Here is a 12,805-nt window from a genome sequence, read left to right on the forward strand (position 1 = left end):
TGTCAAATATACTTGTTGCCACATGTTGCTGATTTTGGTATTGTTTGAATACTAGTTTTCATTAGACTTTTAATGGGTTACAGGTGGCAAATGTTACTAAAATGTCTCAAGGATTTTAGGGATTCTGTTTTCTCCTCTTCCTTGTAATGTGTTTGTGAATGAAATACCCAAGGTGTTTGTCTACGTTCTATGTTTTGCTGCCTGTATCACCAGGGTACCAATCCTTTGTACCCACCCCCGCCCGTCTTTGTGTTCCTCCTTCTGTCGCTAGTAAATGCTTGATTCATTTTGACTGGTTTTTCTGCAGGAATATTTCACAGGTGGTAATATGTACTACCAGCAGTAGATGCACAGTGTCTGACTGTCTCTGTTCTTTTGATATTGTAGTCTACTTTAATGATTGCAGGGTTGATTAGCTTGTCACGTATACAGTCTCCTACCTCTCTCACCCACGAGCGTTAGTTGGGTTTAGTAGAAGCAGATGACTACCATTGTCTAAATTTATTAGAGGTTACAAATGACAAGTATTTCACTCCTGCTTACTAATTTGTCAGTGGAAATACTTACGTATAAGAAAGGATTCCCTCATAAACTATTTAATCACTTCTAAAGTCAGTATATTTTGGTTATAACAATTAAGCTCTGGAGGTATTGGCTACTAGATATCTACAATAGAAAAAGCAATTTTGTTTTTCTTTTAAATTGATTCACAAGTTAATTTTTGGTGAGAACCTTACTGTATTGCCAAAGCATATCTCGAAAACTTGGCACCAGCAATCTCCTTCCTACAGGCTCACAAGGAGCTGGGGTTATAGGAGGCCAAGTACCACACCCAGTTTGTAGTTTCCTTAAAGTGATTTCTGAAAGCCACGAAGGAAGGTTAATTATGGAACAATAATAATTTAAGTTTGTTTTAATCAGCACACTGTGTATGTCCATGTATGTGTAAACCTGGGAAAACAAAGGAAAAGCAAACCTTATTTAAAGCATCAAATTTAGTTAGTTTACTTAATTAGCAAATTTCCAAGCTGTCAGGCAAAAGGAGTGCCTAGTGAAGTAAATGGAGTATTAATATTTATATTTATAATGTCAGGTGAGCTGGTGACAAGTGAAAACATATCTGGAAAAATGGGAATTTACAGTTTCCAAATCTACTTGGTCATTGTGACTACAGTATCTAAGTAACAAGTGCCTACGCCTCATAGTTTAGAGGAATATATTTTACAGTTCTCCTTCTACTGAACTATTAATATTGCTTTGAAGTTGGGAAATTTGATTTGATGGCCTTTTTTAAAAAAAAACACACACAAATAAAAATGCTTAAAGGAAAAAAATGACCCAATGCCCAGAAACTATTTTTGGAGCCATAAGCCCTTTTTAAAAGGCAGCTAGTCATGTGTCTAACAAGATCAACAAACTAATTCGGCCAACAGTTCCGATGCCAGTTGGTCCCTGAACACAATGAAGAATTAACCGAGGCTTCAGCCCTGAAAGCACATCCCTGTACTTAGAAACAGGGTGACAGGAAGAGCTTTGTTGTAAATTGACTGTTGCTAAAATAGAGATGTTGATTTCGTGCAGAGGAAAACCAGAGAGCAGTCCAAAGGATGTTTTTATGTTTGACTTTATAGTTCCTCTTAAAAGTTCAAGGAAAGGATGCAAGTTGGCTGAAGTGTTTTTTTTATGGGTGGAAGTCTCAGAACAATGAACATGCCGTTGGAGAAAGCTAGGGACAACCAGAATGACTTTGCCCTTGATTGCTATCGTCAAATGTATGACACCGTGTGACACCATCATGAAGTCTAAGTACCCCATACATGTTGTTCCACTTCTTTGGAAAGAAATATCTCATTTTTTAGGAGGCCCAGGGGCCGTACCCTAACTTGGACGGATGGTCTCTCCATCTTTTATACCCTGAAGAGCTTCAGCATCACTGACCCATGCATGGGCATTTGGTGTCTTCTGCTCCCATTTCCCTTAGTCACTAATTAAGAGCTGCAGCTGGCAAGGTCTAGATGAGTTTATTGAATTAACTTTGTTGCTTCTCTAGCCCAAAGCAAAAAGGTTCCCGAAAAGTCTGGACATTCTAAACCAGTGAACTAAAATGAGCTCACTTGTCCAAAGATTAAAATTCGAATTACCAGGATTTGGTTTTGATTTCACAAATGTGCTGTCCTGACCTTTCGGTTGGACGACTCCTTCATGCTGGCATATGTTTACCCGGCTTCCGTTCCAGTATTTGCCTTCTTTAGTTCCACTCAATCTGGACATGACAAAGACTGTTGTGTTCTGTGCCTTTTCCTTATTGATGATTGGGGTAGAGCTGGGTATGGAGCTGTAAAGGAAGGTCTTCTGGAATAGTTGTGTGCTTGAAAGGGGCCACGTGGGAGAGAATCTGCTTCAGAAGTAGCACCGTGTGGGTGTGATGCCTGGGCCTTGCTGTGTGACCGCGTCCATCATGTTATGAAAAGATAGCCCAGAGACGAAGGGCCAAAGAAGGCAAATCTGAAAACTGACGTAACCCAATTCCCTGATGGCCCTGTTGGTTGGCTGGTTGGAATAATGCTCCAGGATCTGCCCCAAATGCATTCATTTTGCTGACAATTCACTCTTAGCCTTCTGACATGTGGAGGGGATGCCATATTTGCTCTTTGAATTAGTTCCATCTTCCTGATTCTGTTGGAAAGACTGGGCTTACAGGTTCTAGGAACACACACTTCATAGCTGTAACTGCACTGCTATTTTGTGCTTACTCAGTGTGCCAATACAAAAAAAAATAAATAAAAATCGAAATGGATATTTTCAAGTGGAAAATTCTACTGCTAATTGCTATGTATCAGTACATATATTTGAACTTAGGAGACAGTCTGTCAGAAGGTAGAATAGTATTCAGATTCCAGTAATCACTCTCTATTGCAAGTGGTATACACTACTGTGTAAATTTTCATGCACACATATATGTAACAGTTACAACTCATGCACTATCAAAATGTATGATGAAAATTAGGATTGTAATTTCACTATATAGTCTACCCGTGCTGGCCTTGAACTTGAAGAGCCTCGGTTTCCCAAGCACTGGGGCTTAAGCACCGCCACACCCAGCTTTAAATCAGCACCTTGAGCTCCTGATCTCATAACAAGGGGAGAAATACCTTACGTTACTAATAAGTTACCCCCGTATCTTCGGGTTCAAACAATCAGAACAACTATTTTTTGAGCTATTTTCTCTCTTCCCCTTTTTTATTTGTCAGTATGGCCTCTGGGTATTGGAAAGAATGGCCTTGGGCATTTCAAGTCACAGTCCATCATTGAGGGAAGACAGGGCAGGAACTTAAGAAGGAACTTCAGGCAGAAACCACGTAGCAACACTGCTTGATGCGTCACTTGTGCCTTCATGCTTAGCTAACTTGTGTATAGTTCAGGATCATTTACCCAGGAAATGGTGATGCCCACAAGGTACTGGGCCTTAGTATATCAATTAACAATCAAGCCAATATCCCACACATAGGACTATGCTATCTGATCAGTTCCCCAGTTCAGAATCCGTTCTTCTCTGTAAAATTGACAGATAAGGTTAAGTAGGGCATGAACCATCCTTGACTCTGCTTCCCACTTCTGCTCAAGTACACACCCAAGTCATATTTTGCCTTTCAACCATCTCCAAACTCCCTCTTCTTCTTGCCTATTTTGCCAGCATCTCTTGGATTCAAACAATTATCTTCATTTCTCTGAATACCTAAAGGTCTATTCACAAGGCTCATCTAATTCTTATATAGAAATATCAAGTTCTATGAGAAATTTCAATGGTTTACTGTCACTATCCAGAGATTCAAAGTAGCTAAAGTCTACAATAGTAATCACAAGAAGCAGGGAAATCACAAACCTCTGCTTTTTCAGTCCGACTGAAAACGTCCTTGTCTGCCATGTGCTGTGCCATCTATTTCCTCAATCTCATCAAGTTCTCTCCAATTACAGAACCTTTTTTTTTTCTGATACAAAGCAACCTATTAACAGAAAAGAATTTGAGAAGTCTTGTTCACAGATGGCGACCACAGCAACCCCCCTTCCTCCGGGTGCTGTCAAAGGGAATGGGAGTGACATCCTCAATCCACCCAATCTTCATCACTGAGAGAGCAAGAGCTCTGAGAGCCGACTGGGCTCCAGGTCCAGGGGTCTTGGTTCTGTTTCCTCCTGTGGCACAGAGTTTGATATGCAGGGCAGTGATGCCCAGCTCCTTGCACCTCTGCACTACATCCTGGGCAGCCAACATGGCTACATATGGAGAGGACTCATCTCTGTCAGCCTTTACCTTCATTCCACCAGTCACCTGGCAGATGGTTTCCTTGCCAGAAAGATCAGTTACATGGACAAAGGTGTCATACTTGGATGCAAAAATGTGGCAGACACCAAATACGTTCTCTCCTTCAGTCACTTGACGCCCAAGGCTGATGACTTGTTCTTCCTTCTTTTCCTTCCCCTTGCGAGGTGCCATCTCTGAACGTCATCTCCAGACCATTACAGAACCTTTGATAATACATTTTCCTATACTAAATCATTGGCAGCTCTGCTCCTAAGGACCATTTCCTCAGAACTGCTGTCTCTTGTAACTGCAAGTACTTTTTCTATGCAACACTTGGAACAAAAATTTAATATTTATCTGTGTGATTACTTCCTGGAAAATAGTAGTCTATCAACTATGCTATGCAAATGGTCCATGTGCATGCATTTGTAGCACAGTATCTGCTTCTTGGGATTTTCTCAGCTGTTCAATTTTGTCACTTAATTAAGAAAATATAGCCATAAAGGGATAAATGTCTGTGTGGTATGAATGGAAATGTAACAATAAACAAGGGTAAGAGATGTGACTGTGACAGATATATTGCAACAAGATCAAATAAGCCATTTGATATTGGAATACTGTGTTTAGGGTGGAGATGATGGGACTGTTTCCAGGTGCAAAGAACAAGTACATTTGATTTCCAGTTTTTTTTGTGTGTGTGTATGTGTGTGTGTGTGTACATACTAGAGGGAAGGATGTGTAACTAGGTAAAGTTCCCACAAAGTTCAGAATTGTGATTGTGCATATTTCAGAGAAACTTAATGTCAAGTAAGAAGTCACTAGCTTCAGGTTGGGAGAGCCCTTATTCCAGACAGTAGAGTTTCTGTCTCATGCATATCTTACCCCCAGCAACAGAGATGCAACTGCCATTCTACTACTTTTAAAACCTTCTTGTGGCAAAAATCAATGAACTAGACCCCATTAAAATGAAAAGTATGAAAGTGTGGAAAGGTTCTGAGTGGTTTCTTCCTTCACCAAGAAAGTACCTTTCCCACCACTGACTCATTCGAGTTTGTGATTCCCAAAGAATTCTTGCCAGGAAAGCTACATCCATTGAGATACTTGGCATTGAGAAACCATCACCATCAGCCACAGTGAGATATAATCTAAAAATAAAAAAACAGGATTCTAGAATGAAGTAACTTAAGGATAAAATCGACTAAAATTTGATTCTCTATAAAATCCTAAAGGAGGAGCATCTATGATACAAATTTCAGTTCACCCTTTCTTCAGACATGAATTTATGGATATCACAGAAGGTTATGTGTTGAGATTTCTACAATAAATTTAGAGCTCCCAGTGTTTGCCATGTATTCTAAAGGCTGATGTTTGATGAGATTGGGACAAGAGGATTACATTCTAGATTGGCTTGACTGTGCAGAGTCAGTAAGGTAGAGCTAAGCATAATGAGGAGGAAAAGGAGGAGGAGGAGAGTCTTAAAGAATCACTTCAGATGGCCTCACATAAACTCTTCGCCATGGCTTTCCCTTCCAGAGTTAAAATGAAGGAAGACGAATGAGGCTTCATGAAAGAGTGACATACTGGAATTGCATCTGCAATGAAGCATTCTCTCATTCTCTCTCTCTCTCTCTCTGTGTGTGTGTGTGTGTGTGCGTGTGTGTATGTGTGTGTGTGTGTGTGTGTGTGTGTGTGTGTGTGTGTGTGTGTATGGTGAAGCCAACCTTGGAGGCTTCTTTTGGTCACTTCCCTTAGTTTTGAAGGCAGGGTCTCTACTCAATGTGGCGTCTACCAATTTGGCTGACTGGCTCTCTGCCATGCTCCAGGACTTCACTTGCCTCCTTCCTGTTCAGCCCCAGCATGGGTACTATAGACATGCCACCATAAGTGTATTTCTGTGGGTGCTGAAGACCAAACTCAGATCCTCATGTTTGGAGAGCAAGCACTTTAGCAAGTGACCTATCTTTCTAGCCATCTTCAGTGAAGTATTTTAAATTCTAACTTGAAAGAAAAAAGTTTAACTTAAGTTTAATGTTTTTGCTTCAGGAAATCTTATTCTTCGAACGGTGCCCCTTCACTCTGACTTTTTTTACACTAGGGTGAGGTGGAGGAATATATTTCTCCAAGCCAGGTCAGCATCAGTATTTTAGCCAGAGAATCTATTGCTGTGATAAAACACCATGACCACAATCTACTTGGGGAAGAACTTGTTTTATCTCACAGTGTGGAGTCAGTCCGTTATCCAGGGAATGCAGAAGAACTCAAAGCAGGAACTGAAGAGGCCATGGAGAAATGCTGCTTGCTAATCGGTTCCTGAAGGCTTGCTCAGCCTGTTTGATTTATAGCATTCAGGATCACAAGTTCAAGGGTGGCACTACCCAGAGTGGGCTGGACCTTCCCTCAGTAATCATCAAGCAAAAAAATACACCAGAGGCTTGCCTGGAGGCCAGTCTGAGGGGGGCATTTTCTCAATTGAGATTCCGTCATCTAAAATGACTAGCTTGTGTCAACTTGACATAACAACTAGCCAGCACAGTTTTTTATGAACGTATTCAAGTTATTTTGGGAAGCAGCAGCTTTATTCCATTGCCTATTGGTGTTATATGTTAGTCAAAGTTCTCTAGAGATACTGAACCGAGCATAGATACTCAAATTCATATTGGTATAAATGCTTTAGCTTAAAATAGACTGGGGATGTACGTGGGTGATTGGGTCCCATAATTATCAAGACTAAGAAAGGAGATTGCAAGGTAGGAGCCCTGTATGGCTCAGTCCAGATTGAATTCCCCAAGAATCTGAGAGCAGGTGTTGTCAGTCTTATAGACCAGTGCCAGAGTCTGGGGTTATGATGCCCAATTGCGAGGAATTACATCCCAGCTGCAAGGAGGGAAAAAAAAAACAGCTCGAATTTACCTTTCCTTGTGTTCTTTCTGAATCCCTAATTGATAGACTTACACTCTGTCACATTGTCTATACCTAGTTCACCCAGAGGAACACACAGATGACCTCTATGACCACACACACACACACACACACTTCTCCACCTTGCCCAATATCCTTTGAGTGAAAAATAAACCAACCTAAATTTTAAAAAATGCCAAACAATTATTTTCCAAGTGTCTTTTTTTTTCTTGAAATAAAAATTCTTGTCAGAGAACCCTGGTGTCCTTCAATTCTTTTCCTGTGTTGGGCTGACAGAGCTCCATATGCCCTGGGGTTCTCATGACCTCTGTGGAGAGATAGGTTTTTAAAGCCAGAATGAGTGTGGAGAACATGTAGGGCTTTTTGGCTCCTTCATGGTTTGCGTTGGACTTTGTGTGTGTATGACTGGGTGTTGGTAATGAGGTTATGAGCCTCTTTCTTAGTAACTGCTCATTCTGAAGCACTAAAGCAGGTTCTGTTATGAAATGGTTCTACTTTTGTTGGGTGTTATTTTTCATGGCCTCTGTTATGGTGTACATCATGATGTTTTGGTACGCCCCCCACACACACACACATATGCACACGCACGCATGGACACACACACACACACACACACACACACACACACACGCCATTAAGCATTTTATACACTACCTTCCTTCTTAATCTCATTATTTTTGATAGTTCTCGTAATTCGACAACAGATACTATGGTAAGTTACCAGAAACTACACTGTACACAGCAGAGCATTTTTTCAGAGACCAGACAATTGCAGTGCCAGAAAATCTGAGCCATATTATCTATTTGAAAACCTATTTTGGTCACCGCATTCTCTAGTCTTCTCAGTAAAGCCAGTCTGGGGAATTCTTCCTGCCTGCACAATAAAATGATATTATCCAATCAGGATCAAATCATAGCTTTCAGCACTAGAGTGTGAATGGTACCTTTGGTTTCCCAAAACAAAAATTACTGGTTTTATGTCAACAGCTTCCACATGTAATAGTATACAGCTGGTTTTGTTTGTCCCATAATAATTTAAACAAGCAGTTGGCTTTATTAGTCTCATTTTCCATAGAAACTATTGCATCTCAGTTTTATAAAGGGACAAAAATAAAGACAAAGACTATTGTTTCTTACAGTAATGATTGTTACTGAACCACTGTCTGTATAAGAACTCATACATAAAAATACTTAGTGATACAGTATCACCGGAGTTCCTAAGCAATAAGGCACTCACCCTGTATTTCTAGCATACCATTTTTAGAAAAAAAAATTGCTTTCCTATATAGTTCCCCATAGCCACAGTAGAGAGACATCAGCAGTATCTTATCTCTTGTGGCTCAGAGCCGGCTGATAAACCAAAACAGATAGTACTGGAAAATGTTGCTATGTAGATTCCTGTTATTTCTCCCTTTTGCACATCTGAGCCTTATGCTAAGAGTTGGAATTTGCAGCACTTTGCAGACAGTCCCCCAGCACCAAGCTCTGATACAGTCTTCTTCCCTTAGAGTGTAAATGGGCTTTCATGATGATGATGCATAGAATATTTTGAGGGTGGTGCTGGCAGTCTGGACTGAGGGATGGAAGCATCTCTCCAAGGACTGTGTGCTCAAATGAAAAGACTGTTAGAGTGGGCAGGAAGGTACCATATTTGTGTCTTCCAAAGGTATTACAGAGAAGCATTAATTTGAGGTATGAATATGTGTTCAAATAACCTTACTTTGCAGAAACAAAATGGTGACAATCAAATGGCTGTGGATCTACTCTAATTCACTCTCTATTATCACCAGGCTTTTTGTGAAACATTTCCAGGCAATATTGGAAATTTAGGGAACTTGGACTAAAGCTTCTTATTAAATTTTTATGTGTCTTTGATTTCCTTATGGCTTTCATTGATCAGATAAGCGATTGAAGTTGTGTTTTAGAACTGATAATATTTTTCAAATGTAAGAGACATCTGAAAATACCCTTTTAATTGGTCTTATTTTGTTAATCTGTTTTGTTTTTATTTTGAGACATGGTCCTGCTATATAACCTTTGCTATTCTGGAGTTTACTACGTAGACCTGGCTGGCCATGAACTCAGTGGTCTACCTGCCTCCGTCTCCTGACTGCTGAGATTAAAGGCATGCACAACCACACATGGCTTCTTTTTCCACATTGTAAAGAAGAATGCATCAATAAACTAGATATGAATTTTATTTTATCAAGCCTAGATAATTGCTTTTCCTCCAATCAAGTTGTTATCTTTTTTAGTTTCAGTTTTCCATCTTAAAAAAAAAAATTCTGTCCTTAACCTGATGTCGGTATCTTAGTAAACAGCTGAGATGGAGAAGTCTCAAATGAAGCAGGAGGCCAAAAGATGCCTCTCCTTTACAAAGTGTCATAGGCTAAATTATCACAGAGCCCCTAAAATATTTGAAATTTTCATTTCTCTTATATATTTGTGTATATGTGCCCATGTGGTCATGTGTGTGCTGGGCTGAACTTGTCAAAGTTAGAGCAATATTTGACAGTTACCGCTCTCTTTCTCCATTAGGTGGTTCCTGGGGATTGAACTCAGGCTGTCAGGATTGACAGTGAACCCCTTTCCCCCACTGAACCGCCACTTTGACCCTAATTATTTGAAATATGTTTAATAATTGTTCGACAGTAAAGGCTGTAAAGAGCAAGATATTGTTTACAAGCAGTATTCTTAGTGTTCATCATTTTAAAAAGCATAATTGGCTTTGTTGGCCATACCAGTGATATAATTTATTACATCACAGATATGATGTTATTTATTCATTTGTCCCTATATTGTGAGAAAGGATCATGCTGTGCTATTCATTCTGGCTGTCCCAGAAGTCACTAAATAGGCCAGAATAGCCTTACACTCTTGGCAGTCTACTCATCTGCAGCGTCATGGGGGCAGGATATCAAGTATGAGCCACCGCACCTCTTTGCACTCTCTTTCCTTCTTTCATCACATGCATCTTTTCTTGACGTCATTGCCTTCAGCAGTGCGCTGTCTCATCAAAATTTCTTGCTCTGCGTTTCTCACAGTTAGTACATGAAGACACGTCACACTAACTTTTTGGATGGATTGTTTCTTACAGCATGGGATTTCAGCTTAAAGTATATGCCTTATTTGTGACCTACTCTGAAATTAAAGTGTTTCAGTAAAACATTATGATCACCAATATAATCCTTCAAGAGTTTGACAAATACCATTTTCCAACCTGCTTTCCAAGAAATTACATCTCATGAGTAAAAAAAACAAAAACACTATTCATCTACTTATGAAGAAATTTAATTTTATTTGAATATACAATTTAATCTTTATAGAAAGTAGAACCATGAGATGTTTAAAGGCTAGTCACAATCACAGATTTAAATAGATTAAAATTGAACCCAGTGTAAATGGCAAGAACTCTACCCCATTATCTTCGATGTTCTTCAGGCGTGAACTAGAAGACTTGTAATCCTATTCCAACATTAACCACCTAGGTGGCCTTAAGTGGATCAGCACAGTGACTTTTCTGTTAAAAAAAAATAAGGTGATCTACGGTCTGCTAAGTCTGCTCACAATGCACTTATGGGAATAAAACCAATAGCATTGTAAAGAATATGTGCATCATGTTCTGCCAACCTTGAGACTGCTGAAGATGTCCATGAATCTTCCTTTCCCATTTGTCTGTCCAGTTGCACTCTGAGAGTGATGCATTCTTTACATAGATTTTGGACTCTTCTTACCTTAGTTGTAAGTACCGTATCATGGTAACAGTATATTCCAAAACAAAACATCCTGTTCCTTTTACGCCCCTTTCCCCCATCTTATTGAACTGTGTGGTTTTTCAGAGCTTTCAGCTGAAGGCAAATTATTGATTTGATATTCTGTATTTTCAAATGTGCTCAGTTTTAAGGAAAAGCCATATATTTTCCTCTTCATACAGAAATCACTCTTTATCTCAAAAAGGGGTTATAAGTAAGATGGGAAATCAGACTCTGATGGTTCATGGTCAACACCGATGCTGGACTTTTATAGCCTTTGCTCTCCCAAGATAATTGAGATGCCTGTCTTTGTCTCATTTCATTTTTCTCTTCCTTCCCCTCCTTTGCCCCTCCTCTCTCCCTTCTTCCCCCATACTTTTATTTCCTTTCCTGTTTTTATCTTCTTTGCGATGGACGTTAGCAGCCAAGGAATTAAGCACCTGAAATGTAAACATTTTCATGGCAAAGAAGTTATCATCTAAGAATGTAAATTTATAGGAGACAGACATTCCCAAGTTTTTCTAATTTTAAACTGAGCAGCTGGTAAGACGAATAAGTAACACGATGGATGGATATTAACAGTAGGACTGCACGATTGGACGTGTCCCTTTAACTCAGTACCTTTTCTGCTCCAGCAGTAAACTTGAACTGAATTGCAACAAAAGTGTAAAACCAACAGTTTTTTTTCCAAATTTTCCAAGGAATTTTGGATTCATTTGCATTTCATCCCAATCATTGGGGCTTTCAGTTATAAGTACATGCTCAACTTCTTTAACATGCTCTCGTTGCTATATTTGCTTTCAAATCGTTACTTGTGACATCACTTTGGATTGTCTGTGATGTGTTAGATGAGCTGTATTCCGATCCCAGCTACTGTACTCATGGGTTCCCAAGGCCTGATCCAAGTTCAAGTGAGAATAGACTTTATTCATTCAGGACTCTGCTTGGGGTAACTTAATCACTGGGGATAAAATGAACCTTGCCAGGACCAAAAAGGAGGCAACCTTTTAAGTTTGGGGTGTGCTGATGATTATGAGAAGGGTTTGCCTCTCGACCTCGGCCACCTGAGTTTGTTAATTGACATGACTGGAAGGAGAAATGGGAGTTTTGTATCTTTATGGAAGGCTGCCTTAGTGTGGGGCAGAGTGGGGCACCGGGAGCTGAGCAGCACTCCTTGAATGTGGCAAGACCATTAGAGATAGTAGACCTCCATCTCAAGAGGCAGAGAGGAAGGAAGCAGAATTGGAACCTTTGCAAAGTAACCCGTGTAATGGGCATCTAGGCACCTGGTCCTATGTACTACCTTTAGGCTGATACAGACAATAATTTTTGTTTGCAGACTGAAGTAGGCCTCTTAAAAGATGACAGAGTCATTCTAGAGGTGCAGTGTTAAAGCTGTGAAGCTTGTGTTGGTGTTTTAGCAAGTCTCTTGTGTGAATTTATATGGAGGGGTCAGAAAAATGGTTTGAACTGAGAACCTGAAGCTTTTGAAGGCTAAAGCTGTCGTTGAGAAGAGGTCTCCAAAGAGCATGACTAGAATTTGATCAAAGGGACAGTCTTGTCTGTAGAACACCTTCCAGAGAGGTTAAACATTGAATTGCCTCAGTTTCCCCATCTCTAAAGTGGGGTAATAATCATGCCTATGATATAGCAGTGCATTTGGAGGAGTCAATTATGAAAAATGGTGACATGTAGTTAGGCCTCAATAAATGTTCATAATGTGACTTTCTGAGTTTAAAGTGCAGTGATCATGTCTGTCTGCCTTATTGCATTGCTTTAAACAGCACAAGAGAAGGAAAACACTAACTCGTGCTTAATACACTTATTAGCTTAA

General features: G+C 39.9%; 1 protein-coding gene and 1 pseudogene across 10 annotated transcripts in view; one reads left to right on the forward strand and one right to left on the reverse strand.

Moving 5' to 3' along the window:
• The window catches only part of Pam (peptidylglycine alpha-amidating monooxygenase), a 286,594-nt gene that overhangs the window by 148,239 nt on the left and 125,550 nt on the right, over positions 1–12,805 (forward strand). The window lies entirely within an intron of this gene.
• On the reverse strand, positions 4,037–4,507 carry LOC125405544 (small ribosomal subunit protein uS11 pseudogene; annotated as a pseudogene).

Source organism: Myodes glareolus, chromosome 1 (genome assembly GCF_982192425.1).
Source record: "Myodes glareolus chromosome 1, mMyoGla1.1, whole genome shotgun sequence".
In the NCBI taxonomy this organism is placed as follows: Eukaryota; Metazoa; Chordata; class Mammalia; order Rodentia; family Cricetidae; genus Myodes; species Myodes glareolus.